This window comes from Coregonus clupeaformis, unplaced genomic scaffold (assembly GCF_020615455.1).
Source record: "Coregonus clupeaformis isolate EN_2021a unplaced genomic scaffold, ASM2061545v1 scaf2016, whole genome shotgun sequence".
NCBI classification, from domain to species: Eukaryota; Metazoa; Chordata; class Actinopteri; order Salmoniformes; family Salmonidae; genus Coregonus; species Coregonus clupeaformis.
In genome coordinates, this window is record NW_025535470.1 from 42,501 (window position 1) to 62,500 (window position 20,000).

Sequence of the window (20,000 nt, forward strand, 5' to 3'; positions counted from 1 at the left end):
GTAACAAAGCCTACCATCAGTAACACACTATGCCGCCAGGGACTCAAATCCTGCAGTGCCAGACGTGTCCCCCTGCTTAAGCCAGTACATGTCCAGGCCCGTCTGAAGTTTGCTAGTTTGCATTTGGATGATCCAGAAGAGGATTGGGAGAATGTCATATGGTCAGATGAAACCAAAATAGAACTTTTTGGTAAAAACTCAACTCGTCATGTTTGGAGGACAAAGAATGCTGAGTTGCATCCAAAGAACACCATACCTACTGTGAAGCATGGGGGTGGAAACATCATGCTTTGGGGCTGTTTTTCTGCAAAGGGACCAGGACGACTGATCCGTGTAAAGGAAAGAATGAATGGGGCCATGTATCGTGAGATTTTGAGTGAAAACCTCCTTCCATCAGCAAGGGCATTGAAGATGAAACGTGGCTGGGTCTTTCAGCATGACAATGATCCCAAACACACCGCCCGGGCAACGAAGGAGTGGCTTCGTAAAGAAGCATTTCAAGGTCCTGGAGTGGCCTAGCCAGTCTCCAGATCTCAACCCCATAGAAAATCTTTGGAGGGAGTTGAAAGTCCGTGTTGCTCAGCGACAGCCCCAAAACATCACTGCTCTAGAGGAGATCTGCATGGAGGAATGGGCCAAAATACCAGCAACAGTGTGTGAAAACCTTTGTGAAGACTTACAGAAAACGTTTGACCTGTGTCATTGCCAACAAAGGGTATATAACAAAGTATTGAGAAACTTTTGTTATTGACCAAATACTTATTTTCCACCATAATTTGCAAATAAATTCATTAAAAATCCTACAATGTGATTTTCTGGATTTTTTTTCTTCTCATTTTGTCTGTCATAGTTGACGTGTACCTATGATGAAAATTACAGGCCTCTCTCATCTTTTTAAGTGGGAGAACTTGCACAATTGGTGGCTGACTAAATACTTTTTTTCCCCACTGTAGTTCTACAGTAATATATTAAAACTGTCTACAACATAGTTCTACAGTAATATATTAAAACTAACTACAACATAGTTCTACAGTAATATATTAAAACTGTCTACAACATAGTTCTACAGTAATATATTAAAACTGTCTACAACATAGTTCTACAGTAATATATTAAAACTGTCTACAACATAGTTCTACAGTAATATATTAAAACTGTATACAACATAGTTCTACAGTAACATATTAAAACTGTCTACAACATAGTTCTACAGTAATATATTTACCCAGTGGCTAGCGAAAGTATTCACCCCCCTTGGCATTTTTCCTATTTTGTTGCCTTACAACCTGGAATTAAAATTGATTTTGGGGGGGTTTGTATCATTTGATTTACACAACATGCCTACCACTTTGAAGATGCTAAATATTTTTTCTTGTGAAACAAACAAGAAATAAGAAAAAAAAACAGAAAACTTGAGCGTGCATAACTATTCACCCCCCCCAAAGTCAATACTTTGTAGAGCCACCTTTTGCAGCATTTACAGCTGCAAGTCTCTTGGGGTATGTCTCTATAAGCTTGGTACATCTAGCCACTGGGATTTTTGCCCATTCTTCAAGGCAAAACTGCTCCAGCTCCTTAAAGTTGGATGGGTTCCACTGGTGTACAGCAATCTTTAAGTCATACCACAGATTCTCAATTGGATTGAGGTCTGGGCTTTGACTAGGCCATTCCAAGACATTTAAATGTTTCCCCTTAAACTACTCAAGTGTTGCTTTAGTAGAATGCTTATGGTCATTGACCTGCTGGAAGGTGAACCTCCGTCCCAGTCTCAAATCTCTGGAAGTCTGAAACAGGTTTCCCTCAAGAATTTCCCTGTATTTAGCGCCATCCATCATTCCTTCAATTCTGACCAGTTTCCCAGTCCCTGCCGATGAAAAAACATCCCCACAGCATGATGCTGCCACCACCATGCTTCACTGTGGGGATGATGTTCTCGGGGTAATGAGAGGTGTTGGGTTTACGCCAGACATACAGTGGGGGAAAAAAGTATTTAGTCAGCCACCAATTGTGCAAGTTCTCCCACTTAAAAAGATGAGAGAGGCCTGTAATTTTCATCATAGGTACACGTCAACTATGACAGACAAATTGAGATTTTTTTTCTCCAGAAAATCACATTGTAGGATATTTTATGAATTTATTTGCAAATTATGGTGGAAAATAAGTATTTGGTCACCTACAAACAAGCAAGATTTCTGGCTCTCACAGACCTGTAACTTCTTCTTTAAGAGGCTCCTCTGTCCTCCACTGCGTTACCTGTATTAATGGCACCTGTTTGAACTTGTTATCAGTATAAAAGACACCTGTCCACAACCTCAAACAGTCACACTCCAAACTCCACTATGGCCAAGACCAAAGAGCTGTCAAAGGACACCAGAAACAAAATTGTAGACCTGCACCAGGCTGGGAAGACTGGATCTGCAATAGGTAAGCAGCTTGGTTTGAAGAAATCAACTGTGGGAGCAATTATTAGGAAATGGAAGACATACAAGACCACTGATAATCTCCCTCGATCTGGGGCTCCACGCAAGATCTCACCCTGTGGGGTCAAAATCATCACAAGAATGGTGAGCAAAAATCCCAGAACCACACGGGGGGACCTAGTGAATGGCCTGCAGAGAGCTGGGACCAAAGTAACAAAGCCTACCATCAGTAACACACTACGCCGCCAGGGACTCAAATCCTGCAGTGCAAGACGTGTCCCCCTGCTTAAGCCAGTACATGTCCAGGCCCGTCTGAAGTTTGCTAGAGTGCATTTGGATGATCCAGAAGAGGATTGGGAGAATGTCATATGGTCAGATGAAACCAAAATAAAACTTTTTGGTAAAAACTCAACTCGTCGTGTTTGGAGGAAAAAGAATGCTGAGTTGCATCCAAAGAACACCATACCTACTGTGAAGCATGGGGGTGGAAACATCATGCTTTGGGGCTGTTTTTCTGCAAAGGGACCAGGACGACTGATCCGTGTAAAGGAAAGAATGAATGGGGCCATGTATCGGAGATTTTGAGTGAAAACCTCCTTCCATCAGCAAGGGCATTGAAGATGAAACGTGGCTGGGTCTTTCAGCATGACAATGATCCCAAACACACCGCCAGGCAACGAAGGAGTGGCTTCGTAAGAAGCATTTCAAGGTCCTGGAGTGGCCTAGCCAGTCTCCAGATCTCAACCCCATAGAAAATCTTTGGAGGGAGTTGAAAGTCCGTGTTGCCCAGCGACAGCCCCAAAACATCAATGCTCTAGAAGAGATATGCATGGAGGAATGGGCCAAAATACCAGCAACAGTGTGTGAAAACCTTGTGAAGACTTACAGAAAACGTTTGACCTGTGTCATTGCCAACAAAGGGTATATAACAAAGTATTGAGAAACTTTGTTATTGACCAAATACTTATTTTCCACCATAATATGCAAATAAATTCATTAAAAATCCTACAATGTGATTTTCTGGAGAAAAAAATCTCATTTTGTCTGTCATAGTTGACGTGTACCTATGATGAAATTACAGGCCTCTCTCATCTTTTTTAAGTGGGGAGAACTTGCACAATTAGTGGCTGACTAAATACTTTTTTTCCCCACTGTAGCATTGTCCTTGATGGCCAAAAAGCTCAGAGAACCTTCTTCCATATGTTTGGGGAGTCTCCCACATGCCTTTTGGCGAACACCAAACGTGTTTGCGTATTTTTTTTCTTTAAGCAATGGCTTTTTTCTGGCCACTCTTCCGTAAAGCCCAGCTCTGTGGAGTGTACGGCTTAAAGTGGTCCTATGGACAGATACTCTAATCTCCGCTGTGGAGCTTTGCAGCTCCTTCAGGGTTATCTTTGGTCTCTTTGTTACCTCTCTGATTAATGCCCTCCTTGCCTGGTCCGTGAGTTTTGGTGGGCGGCCCACTCTTGGCAGGCTTGTTGTGGTGCCATATTTTTTTATAATGGATTTAATGGTGCTCCGTGGGATGTTCAAAGTTTCAGATAATTTTTTATAACCCAACCCTGATCTGTACTTCTCCACAACTTTGTCCCTGACCTGTTTGGAGAGCTCCTTGGTCTTCATGGTGCCGCTTGCTTGGTGGTGCCCCTTGCTTAGTGGTGTTGGGGCCTTTCAGAACAGGTGTATATATACTGAGATCATGTGACACTTAGATTGCACACAGGTGGACTTTATTTAACTAATTATGTGACTTCTGAAGGTAATTGGTTGCACCAGATCTTATTTAGGGGCTTCATAGCAAAGGGGACGAATACATATGCACGCACCACTTTTCCGTTATTTATTTTTTAGAATGTTTTGAAACAAGTTATTTTTTTCATTTCATTTCACCAATTTGGACTTTTTTGTGTATGTCCATTACATGAAATCCATTTAAATTACAGGTTGTAATGCAACAAAATAGGAAAAATGCCAAGGGGGATGAATACTTTACAAGGCACTGTACATACGCCCACGTACACACGCATTCTGACGCCCCCCCCACACACACACACACACACTCATCACATACGCTGCTGCTACTGTCTATTATCTATCCTGTTGTCTAGTCACTTTACCCCTACCTACAGTATACTACTGCTACTGTCTATTATCTATCCTGTTGTCTAGTCACTTTACCCCCTACCTACAGTACACTGCCCTGCTACTGTCTATTATCTATCCTGTTGCCTAGTCACTTTACCCCCTACCTACAGTATACTGCTGCTACTGTCTATTATCTATCCTGTTGTCTAGTCCCTTTACCCCCTACCTACAGTATACTGCTGCTACTGTCTATTATCTATCCTGTTGTCTAGTCCCTTTACCCCCTACCTACAGTATACTACTGCTACTGTTTATTATCTATCCTGTTGTCTAGTCCCTTTACCCCCTACCTACAGTATACTGCTGCTACTGTCTATTATCTATCCTGTTGTCTAGTCACTTTACCCCTACCTACAGTATACTACTGCTACTGTTTATTATCTATCCTGTTGTCTAGTCCCTTTACCCCTACCTACAGTATACTGCTGCTACTGTCTATTATCTATCCTGTTGTCTAGTCCCTTTACCCCTACCTACAGTATACTACTGCTACTGTTTATTATCTATCCTGTTGTCTAGTCCCTTTACCCCTACCTACAGTATACTGCTGCTACTGTCTATTATCTATCCTGTTGTCTAGTCACTTTACCCCTACCTACAGTATACTACTGCTACTGTTTATTATCTATCCTGTTGTCTAGTCACTTTACCCCTACCTACAGTATACTGCTGCTACTGTCTATTATCTATCCTGTTGTCTAGTCCCTTTACCCCTACCTACAGTATACTGCTGCTACTGTCTATTATCTATCCTGTTGTCTAGTCACTCTTTACCCCTACCTACAGTACACTGCTGCTACTGTCTATTATCTATCCTGTTGTCTAGTCACTTTACCCCTACCTACAGTATACTGCTGCTACTGTCTATTATCTATCCTGTTGTCTAGTCACTTTACCCCTACCTACAGTATACTGCTGCTACTGTCTATTATCTATCCTGTTGTCTAGTCACTTTACCCCTACCTACAGTACACTGCTGCTACTGTCTATTATCTATCCTGTTGTCTAGTCCCTTTACCCCTACCTACAGTATACTGCTGCTACTGTCTATTATCTATCCTGTTGTCTAGTCACTTTACCCCTACCTACAGTATACTGCTGCTACTGTCTATTATCTATCCTGTTGTCTAGTCACTTTACCCCTACCTACAGTACACTGCTGCTACTGTCTATTATCTATCCTGTTGTCTAGTCACTTTACCCCTACCTACAGTACACTGCTGCTACTGTCTATTATCTATCCTGTTGCCTAGTCCCTTTACCCCTACCTACAGTATACTGCTGCTACTGTCTATTATCTATCCTGTTGCCTAGTCACTTTACCCCTACCTACAGTATACTGCTGCTACTGTCTATTATCTATCCTGTTGTCTAGTCACTTTACCCCTACCTACAGTATACTGCTGCTACTGTCTATTATCTATCCTGTTGTCTAGTCACTTTACCCCTACCTACAGTATACTGCTGCTACTGTCTATTATCTATCCTGTTGCCTAGTCACTTTACCCCCTACCTACAGTATACTGCTGCTACTGTCTATTATCTATCCTGTTGTCTAGTCCCTTTACCCCTACCTACAGTATACTGCTGCTACTGTCTATTATCTATCCTGTTGTCTAGTCACTTTACCCCTACCTACAGTATACTGCTGCTACTGTCTATTATCTATCCTGTTGTCTAGTCCCTTTACCCCTACCTACAGTATACTGCTGCTACTGTCTATTATCTATCCTGTTGTCTAGTCACTTTACCCCTACCTACAGTATACTGCTGCTACTGTCTATTATCTATCCTGTTGACTAGTCACTTTTACCCCTACCTACAGTATACTGCTGCTACTGTCTATTATCTATCCTGTTGTCTAGTCCCTTTACCCCTACCTACAGTATACTGCTGCTACTGTCTATTATCTATCCTGTTGCCTAGTCCCTTTACCCCTACCTACAATATACTGCTGCTACTGTCTATTATCTATCCTGTTGTCTAGTCCCTTTACCCCTACCTACAGTATACTGCTGCTACTGTCTATTATCTATCCTGTTGTCTAGTCACTTTACCCCTACCTACAGTATACTGCTGCTACTGTCTATTATCTATCCTGTTGCCTAGTCACTTCACCCTCCCTACAGTATACTGCTGCTACTGTCTATTATCTATCCTGTTGTCTAGTCCCTTTACCCCTACCTACAGTATACTGCTGCTACTGTCTATTATCTATCCTGTTGTCTAGTCACTTTACCCCTACCTACAGTATACTGCTGCTACTGTCTATTATCTATCCTGTTGTCTAGTCACTTCACCCCTACCTACAGTATACTGCTGCTACTGTCTATTATCTATCCTGTTGCCTAGTCACTTTACCCCTACCTACAGTATACTGCTGCTACTGTCTATTATCTATCCTGTTGTCTAGTCACTTTACCCCTACCTACAGTATACTGCTGCTACTGTCTATTATCTATCCTGTTGTCTAGTCCCTTTACCCCTACCTACAGTATACTGCTGCTACTGTCTATTATCTATCCTGTTGCCTAGTCACTTTACCCCTACCTACAGTATACTGCTGCTACTGTCTATTATCTATCCTGTTGCCTAGTCCCTGTACCCCTACCTACAGTATACTGCTGCTACTGTCTATTATCTATCCTGTTGTCTAGTCACTTTACCCCTACCTACAGTATACTGCTGCTACTGTCTATTATCTATCCTGTTGTCTAGTCACTTTACCCCTACCTACAGTATACTGCTGCTACTGTCTATTATCTATCCTGTTGTCTAGTCACTTTACCCCTACCTACAGTATACTGCTGCTACTGTCTATTATCTATCCTGTTGTCTAGTCACTTTACCCCTACCTACAGTATACTGCTGCTACTGTCTATTATCTATCCTGTTGTCTAGTCACTTTACCCCTACCTACAGTATACTGCTGCTACTGTCTATTATCTATCCTGTTGTCTAGTCACTTTACCCCCTACCTACAGTATACTGCTGCTACTGTCTATTATCTATCCTGTTGTCTAGTCCCTTTACCCCTACCTACAGTATACTGCTGCTACTGTCTATTATCTATCCTGTTGTCTAGTCACTTTACCCCTACCTACAGTATACTGCTGCTACTGTCTATTATCTATCCTGTTGTCTAGTCACTTTACCCCTACCTACAGTATACTGCTGCTACTGTCTATTATCTATCCTGTTGTCTAGTCACTTTACCCCTACCTACAGTACACTGCTGCTACTGTCTATTATCTATCCTGTTGTCTAGTCCCTTTACCCCTACCTACAGTATACTGCTGCTACTGTCTATTATCTATCCTGTTGTCTAGTCACTTTACCCCTACCTACAGTATACTGCTGCTACTGTCTATTATCTATCCTGTTGTCTAGTCACTTTACCCCTACCTACAGTACACTGCTGCTACTGTCTATTATCTATCCTGTTGTCTAGTCACTTTACCCCTACCTACAGTACACTGCTGCTACTGTCTATTATCTATCCTGTTGCCTAGTCCCTTTACCCCTACCTACAGTATACTGCTGCTACTGTCTATTATCTATCCTGTTGCCTAGTCACTTTACTCCCTACCTACAGTATACTGCTGCTACTGTCTATTATCTATCCTGTTGTCTAGTCACTTTACCCCTACCTACAGTATACTGCTGCTACTGTCTATTATCTATCCTGTTGTCTAGTCACTTTACCCCTACCTACAGTATACTGCTGCTACTGTCTATTATCTATCCTGTTGCCTAGTCACTTTACCCCTACCTACAGTATACTGCTGCTACTGTCTATTATCTATCCTGTTGTCTAGTCCCTTTACCCCTACCTACAGTATACTGCTGCTACTGTCTATTATCTATCCTGTTGTCTAGTCACTTTACCCCTACCTACAGTATACTGCTGCTACTGTCTATTATCTATCCTGTTGTCTAGTCCCTTTACCCCTACCTACAGTATACTGCTGCTACTGTCTATTATCTATCCTGTTGTCTAGTCACTTTACCCCTACCTACAGTATACTGCTGCTACTGTCTATTATCTATCCTGTTGACTAGTCACTTTACCCCTACCTACAGTATACTGCTGCTACTGTCTATTATCTATCCTGTTGTCTAGTCCCTTTACCCCTACCTACAGTATACTGCTGCTACTGTCTATTATCTATCCTGTTGCCTAGTCCCTTTACCCCTACCTACAATATACTGCTGCTACTGTCTATTATCTATCCTGTTGTCTAGTCCCTTTACCCCTACCTACAGTATACTGCTGCTACTGTCTATTATCTATCCTGTTGTCTAGTCACTTTACCCCTACCTACAGTATACTGCTGCTACTGTCTATTATCTATCCTGTTGCCTAGTCACTTCACCCCTCCCTACAGTATACTGCTGCTACTGTCTATTATCTATCCTGTTGTCTAGTCCCTTTACCCCTACCTACAGTATACTGCTGCTACTGTCTATTATCTATCCTGTTGTCTAGTCACTTTACCCCTACCTACAGTATACTGCTGCTACTGTCTATTATCTATCCTGTTGTCTAGTCACTTCACCCCTACCTACAGTATACTGCTGCTACTGTCTATTATCTATCCTGTTGCCTAGTCACTTTACCCCTACCTACAGTATACTGCTGCTACTGTCTATTATCTATCCTGTTGTCTAGTCACTTTACCCCTACCTACAGTATACTGCTGCTACTGTCTATTATCTATCCTGTTGTCTAGTCCCTTTACCCCTACCTACAGTATACTGCTGCTACTGTCTATTATCTATCCTGTTGCCTAGTCACTTTACTCCCTACCTACAGTATACTGCTGCTACTGTCTATTATCTATCCTGTTGCCTAGTCCCTGTACCCCTACCTACAGTATACTGCTGCTACTGTCTATTATCTATCCTGTTGCCTAGTCACTTTACCCCTACCTACAGTATACTGCTGCTACTGTCTATTATCTATCCTGTTGTCTAGTCCCTTTACCCCTACCTACAGTATACTGCTGCTACTGTCTATTATCTATCCTGTTGTCTAGTCCCTTTACCCCTACCTACAGTATACTGCTGCTACTGTCTATTATCTATCCTGTTGTCTAGTCACTTTACCCCTACCTACAGTATACTGCTGCTACTGTCTATTATCTATCCTGTTGTCTAGTCCCTTTACCCCTACCTACAGTATACTGCTGCTACTGTCTATTATCTATCCTGTTGTCTAGTCACTTTACCCCTACCTACAGTATACTGCTGCTACTGTCTATTATCTATCCTGTTGTCTAGTCACTTTACCCCTACCTACAGTATACTGCTGCTACTGTCTATTATCTATCCTGTTGTCTAGTCACTTTACCCTACCTACAGTACACTGCTGCTACTGTCTATTATCTATCCTGTTGTCTAGTCCCTTTACCCCTACCTACAGTATACTGCTGCTACTGTCTATTATCTATCCTGTTGTCTAGTCACTTTACCCCTACCTACAGTATACTGCTGCTACTGTCTATTATCTATCCTGTTGTCTAGTCACTTTACCCCTACCTACAGTACACTGCTGCTACTGTCTATTATCTATCCTGTTGTCTAGTCACTTTACCCCTACCTACAGTACACTGCTGCTACTGTCTATTATCTATCCTGTTGCCTAGTCCCTTTACCCCTACCTACAGTATACTGCTGCTACTGTCTATTATCTATCCTGTTGCCTAGTCACTTTACCCCTACCTACAGTATACTGCTGCTACTGTCTATTATCTATCCTGTTGTCTAGTCACTTTACCCCTACCTACAGTATACTGCTGCTACTGTCTATTATCTATCCTGTTGTCTAGTCACTTTACCCCCTACCTACAGTATACTGCTGCTACTGTCTATTATCTATCCTGTTGCCTAGTCACTTTACCCCTACCTACAGTATACTGCTGCTACTGTCTATTATCTATCCTGTTGTCTAGTCCCTTTACCCCTACCTACAGTATACTGCTGCTACTGTCTATTATCTATCCTGTTGTCTAGTCACTTTACCCCTACCTACAGTATACTGCTGCTACTGTCTATTATCTATCCTGTTGTCTAGTCCCTTTACCCCTACCTACAGTATACTGCTGCTACTGTCTATTATCTATCCTGTTGTCTAGTCACTTTACCCCCTACCTACAGTATACTGCTGCTACTGTCTATTATCTATCCTGTTGACTAGTCACTTTACCCCTACCTACAGTATACTGCTGCTACTGTCTATTATCTATCCTGTTGTCTAGTCCCTTTACCCCTACCTACAGTATACTGCTGCTACTGTCTATTATCTATCCTGTTGCCTAGTCCCTTTACCCCTACCTACAATATACTGCTGCTACTGTCTATTATCTATCCTGTTGTCTAGTCCCTTTACCCCTACCTACAGTATACTGCTGCTACTGTCTATTATCTATCCTGTTGTCTAGTCACTTTACCCCTACCTACAGTATACTGCTGCTACTGTCTATTATCTATCCTGTTGCCTAGTCACTTCACCCCTCCCTACAGTATACTGCTGCTACTGTCTATTATCTATCCTGTTGTCTAGTCCCTTTACCCCTACCTACAGTATACTGCTGCTACTGTCTATTATCTATCCTGTTGTCTAGTCACTTTACCCCTACCTACAGTATACTGCTGCTACTGTCTATTATCTATCCTGTTGTCTAGTCACTTCACCCCTACCTACAGTATACTGCTGCTACTGTCTATTATCTATCCTGTTGCCTAGTCACTTTACCCTACCTACAGTATACTGCTGCTACTGTCTATTATCTATCCTGTTGTCTAGTCACTTTACCCCCTACCTACAGTATACTGCTGCTACTGTCTATTATCTATCCTGTTGTCTAGTCCCTTTACCCCTACCTACAGTATACTGCTGCTACTGTCTATTATCTATCCTGTTGCCTAGTCACTTTACCCCTACCTACAGTATACTGCTGCTACTGTCTATTATCTATCCTGTTGCCTAGTCCCTGTACCCCTACCTACAGTATACTGCTGCTACTGTCTATTATCTATCCTGTTGCCTAGTCACTTTACCCCTACCTACAGTATACTGCTGCTACTGTCTATTATCTATCCTGTTGTCTAGTCCCTTTACCCCTACCTACAGTATACTGCTGCTACTGTCTATTATCTATCCTGTTGTCTAGTCCCTTTACCCCTACCTACAGTATACTGCTGCTACTGTCTATTATCTATCCTGTTGCCTAGTCACTTTACCCCTACCTACAGTATACTGCTGCTACTGTCTATTATCTATCCTGTTGTCTAGTCCCTTTACCCCTACCTACGGTATACTGCTGCTACTGTCTATTATCTATCCTGTTGTCTAGTCACTTTACCCCTACCTACAGTATACTGCTGCTACTGTCTATTATCTATCCTGTTGTCTAGTCACTTTACCCCTACCTACAGTATACTGCTGCTACTGTCTATTATCTATCCTGTTGTCTAGTCACTTTACCCCTACCTACAGTATACTGCTGCTACTGTCTATTATCTATCCTGTTGTCTAGTCACTTTACCTACCTACAGTATACTGCTGCTACTGTCTATTATCTATCCTGTTGTCTAGTCACTTTACCCCTACCTACAGTATACTGCTGCTACTGTCTATTATCTATCCTGTTGTCTAGTCACTTTACCCCTACCTACAGTATACTGCTGCTACTGTCTATTATCTATCCTGTTGTCTAGTCCCTTTACCCCTACCTACAGTATACTGCTGCTACTGTCTATTATCTATCCTGTTGTCTAGTCACTTTACCCTACCTACAGTATACTGTTGCTACTGTCTATTATCTATCCTGTTGCCTAGTCACTTTACCCCTACCTACAGTATACTGCTGCTACTGTCTATTATCTATCCTGTTGTCTAGTCACTTTACCCCTACCTACAGTATACTGCTGCTACTGTCTATTATCTATCCTGTTGCCTAGTCACTTTACCCCCTACCTACAGTATACTGCTGCTACTGTCTATTATCTATCCTGTTGCCTAGTCACTTTACCCCTACCTACAGTATACTGCTGCTACTGTCTATTATCTATCCTGTTGCCTAGTCACTTTACCCCTACCTACAGTATACTGCTGCTACTGTCTATTATCTATCCTGTTGCCTAGTCACTTTACCCCTACCTACAGTATACTGCTGCTACTGTCTATTATCTATCCTGTTGTCTAGTCACTTTACCCCTACCTACAGTATACTGCTGCTACTGTCTATTATCTATCCTGTTGCCTAGTCACTTTACCCCTACCTACAGTATACTGCTGCTACTGTCTATTATCTATCCTGTTGTCTAGTCACTTTACCCCTACCTACAGTATACTGCTGCTACTGTCTATTATCTATCCTGTTGTCTAGTCCCTTTACCCCTACCTACAGTATACTGCTGCTACTGTCTATTATCTATCCTGTTGTCTAGTCACTTTACCCCTACCTACAGTATACTGCTGCTACTGTCTATTATCTATCCTGTTGTCTAGTCACTTTACCCCTACCTACAGTATACTGCTGCTACTGTCTATTATCTATCCTGTTGTCTAGTCACTTTACCCCTACCTACAGTATACTGCTGCTACTGTCTATTATCTATCCTGTTGTCTAGTCACTTTACCCCTACCTACAGTATACTGCTGCTACTGTCTATTATCTATCCTGTTGCCTAGTCACTTTACCCCCTACCTACAGTATACTGCTGCTACTGTCTATTATCTATCCTGTTGCCTAGTCACTTTACCCCTACCTACAGTATACTGCTGCTACTGTCTATTATCTATCCTGTTGCCTAGTCACTTTACCCCTACCTACAGTATACTGCTGCTACTGTCTATTATATATCCTGTTGTCTAGTCACTTTACCCCTACCTACAGTATACTGCTGCTACTGTCTATTATCTATCCTGTTGCCTAGTCACTTTACCCCTACCTACAGTATACTGCTGCTACTGTCTATTATCTATCCTGTTGCCTAGTCACTTTACCCCTACCTACAGTATACTGCTGCTGCTGTCTATTATCTATCCTGTTGTCTAGTCCCTTTACCCCTACCTACAGTATACTGCTGCTACTGTCTATTATTATGACAAAACTGAAATATGTGTTTTTTTTGTATTGACAATGAAATACCAGAAATATCTTATTTCCATACTGTAAGTATTAACACCCCTTTGCTATGACACTCCAAATTGAGCTCAGGTGCATCCAATTTCCTTTGATCATACTTGAGATGTCATTACAACTTGATTGGAGTCCACCGGTGGCCAATTCAATTGTTTGGACATGATTTAGAAGAAGAAGAAAAAAACACACCTGTCTATGTAAAGGTCCCACAGTGAATGTCAGAGCAGAAACATCTACATTTGAGTGATTTAGCGCTCATCCAGAGCGACTTACAGGCGCAGTTAGGGTTAAGTGCCTTGCTCAAGGGCACGTCGACTATACCATGTACAAGGAACTGTCCGTAGATCTCAGAGATCCCAGTGTGTTGAGCGTTTCCAAGGTCTCCGTCGTCCAGCAGAGTCTACCCAGAATGCCTAGAGCTGGCCTTCTGACCAAACTGAGCAACCGGGCAAAAAAAGGACCTTTGGTTCAGGGAGGTGACCAAGAACCCGATGACCACTCTGACAGAACTACAGAGTTCCTTGGCTGAGATGGGAGAACCTGCCAGAAGGAGGACAGTCTCTACAGCACTTCACCAATCTGGGCTTTACGGGAGAGTGGCCAGACGGAAGCCACTCCTGAGAAAAAGGCACATGACAGCGTGCCTAGAGTTTGCGAAAAGGCATGTGAAAGACTCTGAGAGCATAAGGCAACATTTTCTGTGGTCTGATCAGACAAAAAGGCATGGTGGTGGCAGCATCATGCTATGGGGTTGCTTTTCAGCGGCAGGGACTGGGAGTCTGGTAAGGATAGAGAGAACAATGAATTGAGCCAAATACAGCCAAATCCTTGATGAGAACCTGCTTCAGAGTGCAAATGACCTCAGACTGGGGAGAAGATTTACGTTCCAACAGGACAATAACCCCAAGCATAAAGCCAAAGCAACACTGGAATGGTTTCAGAACAAGAATGTGAAAGTCCTTGAGTGGCCCAGCAAAAGCTCACACTTGAATCCCATTGAAAATCTGTGGAAAGACTTGAAAGTTGCTGTTCACGCCGCTCCCCATCTAACTTAACAGAGCTTGAGAAAATCTGCAAGGAAGAATGGGAGAAAATCCCCAAATCCTGATATGCAAAGCTGACACAGACATACCCAAGACGACTCAAAGCTGACACAGACATACCCAAGACGACTAAAAGCTGATACAGACATACCCAAGACGACTAAAAGCTGACACAGACATACCCAAGATGACTCAAAGCTGATACAGACATACCCAAGATGACTCAAAGCTGACACAGACATACCCAAGATGACTCAAAGCTGACACAGACATACCCAAGATGACTCAAAGCTGATACAGACATACCCAAGATGACTCAAAGCTGATACAGACATACCCAAGACGACTCAAAGCTGACACAGACATACCCAAGACGACTCAAAGCTGACACAGACATACCCAAGACGACTCAAAGCTGACACAGACATACCCAAGACGACTCAAAGCTGACACAGACATACCCAAGACGACTCAAAGCTGATAGACATACCCAAGATGACTCAAAGCTGACACAGACATACCCAAGACGACTCAAAGCTGACACAGACATACCCAAGACGACTCAAAGCTTATACAGACATACCCAAGACGACTCAAAGCTGACACAGACATACCCAAGACGACTCAAAGCTGACAAAGACATACCCAAGATGACTCAAAGCTGATACAGACATACCCAAGACGACTCAAAGCTGACACAGACATACCCAAGACGACTCAAAGCTGACACAGACATACCCAAGACGACTCAAAGCTGACAAAGACATACCCAAGACGACTCAAAGCTGATACAGACATACCCAAGACGACTCAAAGCTGACACAGACATACCCAAGACGACTCAAAGCTGACAAAGACATACCCAATATGACTCAAAGCTGATACAGACATACCCAAGACGACTCAAAGCTGACACAGACATACCCAAGACGACTCAAAGCTGACACAGACATACCCAAGACGACTCAAAGCTGATACAGACATAACCAAGACGACTCAAAGCTGACATAGACATACCCAAGACGACTCAAAGCTGACACAGACAGGTGCTTCTGCAAAGTATTGACTCAGGGGTGTGAATACTTACATAAATGAGATATTTCTGTATTTCATTTTCAATAAAACATTTTTAAAAACACGTTTTCACTTTATCATTATGGGGTGTTGTGGGGCATTATGGGACATTTGAATGCAGGCTGTAACACAACAAAAGGTGGAATAAGTCACTGTAGCTACCTCAATTACCTGGTACCCCTACACATCGACTCAGTACTGGTACTTCCTGTATATAGCCATGTTATTACCTGGTACCCCTGCACATCGACTCAGTACTGGTACTTCCTGTATATAGCCATGTTATTACCTGGTACCCCTGCACATTGACTCAGTACTGGTACTTCCTGTATATAGCCATGTTATTACCTGGTACCCCTACACATCGACTCAGTACTGGTACTTCCTGTATCTAGCCATGTTATTACCTGGTACCCCTGCACATTGACTCAGTACTGGTACTTCCTGTATCTAGCCATGTTATTACCTGGTACCCCTGCACATCGACTCAGTACTGGTACTTCCTGTATATAGCCATGTTATTACCTGGTACCCCTACACATCGACTCAGTACTGGTACTTCCTGTATATAGCCATGTTATTAGCTGGTACCCCTGCACATCGACTCAGTACTGGTACTTCCTGAATATAGCCATGTTATAACCTGGTACCCCTACACATTGACTCAGTACTGGTACTTCCTGAATATAGCCATGTTATTACCTGGTACCCCTGCACATCGACTCAGTACTGGTACTTCCTGTATATAGCCATGTTATTACCTGGTACCCCTACACATCGACTCAGTACTGGTACTTCCTGTATCTAGCCATGTTATTACCTGGTACCCCTACACATCGACTCAGTACTGGTACTTCCTGTATATAGCCTCATTACTACCTGGTACCCCTACACATCGACTCAGTACTGGTACTTCCTGTATATAGCCATGTTATTACCTGGTACCCCTACACATCGACTCAGTACTGGTACTTCCTGTATATAGCCATGTTATTACCTGGTACCCCTGCACATCGACTCAGTACTGGTACTTCCTGTATATAGCCATGTTATTACCTGGTACCCCTGCACATCGACTCAGTACTGGTACTTCCTGTATATAGCCATGTTATTACCTGTTACCCCTACACACCGACTCAGTACTGGTACTTCCTGTATATAGCCATGTTATTACCTGGTACCCCTGCACATCGACTCAGTACTGGTACTTCCTGTATATAGCCATGTTATTACCTGGTACCCCTGCACATCGACTCAGTACTGGTACTTCCTGTATATAGCCATGTTATTACCTGGTACCCCTGCACATTGACTCAGTACTGGTACTTCCTGTATATAGCCATGTTATTACCTGGTACTTCCTGTATATAGACATGTTATTACCTGGTACCCCTGCACATTGACTCAGTACTGGTACTTCCTGTATATAGCCATGTTATTACCTGGTACCCCTACACATCGACTCAGTACTGGTACTTCCTGTATATAGCCATGTTATTACCTGGTACCCCTGCACATCGACTCAGTACTGGTACTTCCTGTATATAGCCATGTTATTACCTGGTACCCCTGCACATCGACTCAGTACTGGTACTTCCTGTATATAGCCATGTTATTACCTGGTACCCCTACACATCGACTCAGTACTGGTACTTCCTGTATCTAGCCATGTTATTACCTGGTACCCCTACACATCGACTCAGTACTGGTACTTCCTGTATATAGCCTCATTACTACCTGGTACCCCTGCACATTGACTCAGTACTGGTACTTCCTGTATATAGCCATGTTATTACCTGGTACTTCCTGTATATAGCCATGTTATTACCTGGTACCCCTACACATTGACTCAGTACTGGTACTACCTGTATATAGCCATGTTATTTTTACTCGTTATTCATTATTCACTGTTTGTTTTATTTTATTTTATATATTTAATCTTTATCTTTAACTTTGCATTGTTGGAAAATAACCCGTCAGTAAACATTTCACTGTTAGTCCACACCTGTTGTTTACGAAGCATGTGACAAATAACATTTGATTTGATTGGACACACACACATACACCACTCCCTCTTTTACCCTCTCAGGGCACTGGGCGGAGTCTTGCCCTTCTCTGATTGGCTGTAGCAGTTCCCTTGGGGTTCTGGCACCTCCCCCTTCTCCCTTAGCATGGCGACGGCTGCCGTGGCAATGATGCCCACTCCGTCTCTAAGGCGGCTCTCCAGGGGATACTCCATTTCATTGTAGGACACAGAGATCATCCCCAGGGGATAGACGTCTGGGGTGAAGTCGGGGTTCCTGTGGTCAGACTTGAGTACGATCCAGATGTAGCCCGACCCAGTCAGACCCAGAGACCGGGCCTCTTCCAATATATACCTGGAGGGGGATCAGAGTGGTTAGAAACAAAAGAGGAAGCGAGACATCCCACTCCCTGATTTTTATTGTTTAAATGGAAATCAATGAACTAAGTCGACCAGAACCAGCTGCTATCACATTGGTGTCTACGGGAGAGCCACCCCCTTCAGTAGACAATGGTAAACGGCCTGAGTGAGCTATCTTCATTTATCTATTATATTTTGTTATATACTATTATATTGATGATCTAGGATCAACACAGCTAAATGATGATCTAGGATCAACACAGCTAAATTATGATCTAGGATCAATACAGCTAAATGATGATATAGGATCAACACAGCTAAATGAGGTTATATGATCAACACAGCTAAATTATGATGCAGGATCAACACAGTTAAATGATGATGCAGGATCAACACAGCTAAATGATGATATAGGATCAACACAGCTAAATGATGATCCAGGATCAACACAGCTAAATTATGATCTTGGGTCACACAGCTAAATGATGATCAAGGATCAACACAGCTAAATGATGATATAGGATCAACACAGCTAAATGATTATCCAGGATCAACACAGTTAAATGATGATCCAGGATCAACACAGCTAAATGATGATCTAGGATCAACACAGCTAAATGATGATCTAGGATCAACACAGCTAAATGATGATCTAGGATCAACACCGCTAAATGATGATCCAGGATCAACACAGCTAAATGATGATCTAGGATCAACACAGCTAAATGATGATCCAGGATCAACACAGCTAAATGATTATCTAGGATCAACACAGCTAAATTATGATATAGGATCAACACAGCTAAATGATGATGCAGGATCAACACAGCTAAATGATGATATAGGATCCACACAGCTAAATGATGATCCAGGATCAACACAGCTAAATTATGATCTAGGATCAACACAGCTAAATTATGATATAGGATCAACACAGCTAAATGATGATAAAGGACCAACACAGCTAAATGATGATCTAGGATCAACACAGCTAAATGATGATCCAGGATCAACACAGCTAAATTAAGATATTGGGCCAACACAGCTAAATGATGATATAGGATCAACACAGCTAAATGATGATGCAGGATCAACACGGCTAAATGATGATATGGGGTCAACACAGCTAAATGATTATCCAGGATCAACACAGCTAAATGATGATCTAGGATCAACACAGCTAAATGATGATCTAGGATCAACACAGCTAAATGATGATCCCGGATCAACACAGCTAAATGATGATCTAGGATCAACACAGCTAAATGATGATCCAGGATCAACACAGCTAAATGATGATCTAGGATCAACACAGCTAAATTATGATATAGGATCAACACAGCTAAATGATGATGCAGGATCAACACAGCTAAATGATGATATAGGATCAACACAGCTAAATGATGATGCAGGATCAACACAGCTAAATGATGATATAGGATCAACACAGCTAAATGATGATCCAGGATCAACACAGCTAAATGATGATCTAGGTTCAACACAGCTAAATGATGATATAGAATCAACACAGCTAAATGATGATAAAGGACCAACACAGCTAAATGATGATCTAGGATCAACACAGCTAAATGATGATCTAGGATCAACACAGCTAAATGATGATCCAGGATCAACACAGCTAAATTAAGATCTTGGGTCAACACAGCTAAATGATGATGCAGGATCAACACAGCTAAATGATGATATAGGATCAACACAGCTAAATGATGATATAGGATCAACACAGCTAAATGATGATGCAGGATCAACACAGCTAAATGAT

General features: G+C 42.3%; 1 pseudogene; it reads right to left on the reverse strand.

Moving 5' to 3' along the window:
- LOC123481282 overlaps positions 1 to 20,000 on the reverse strand; it is a 60,483-nt pseudogene that overhangs the window by 39,503 nt on the left and 980 nt on the right.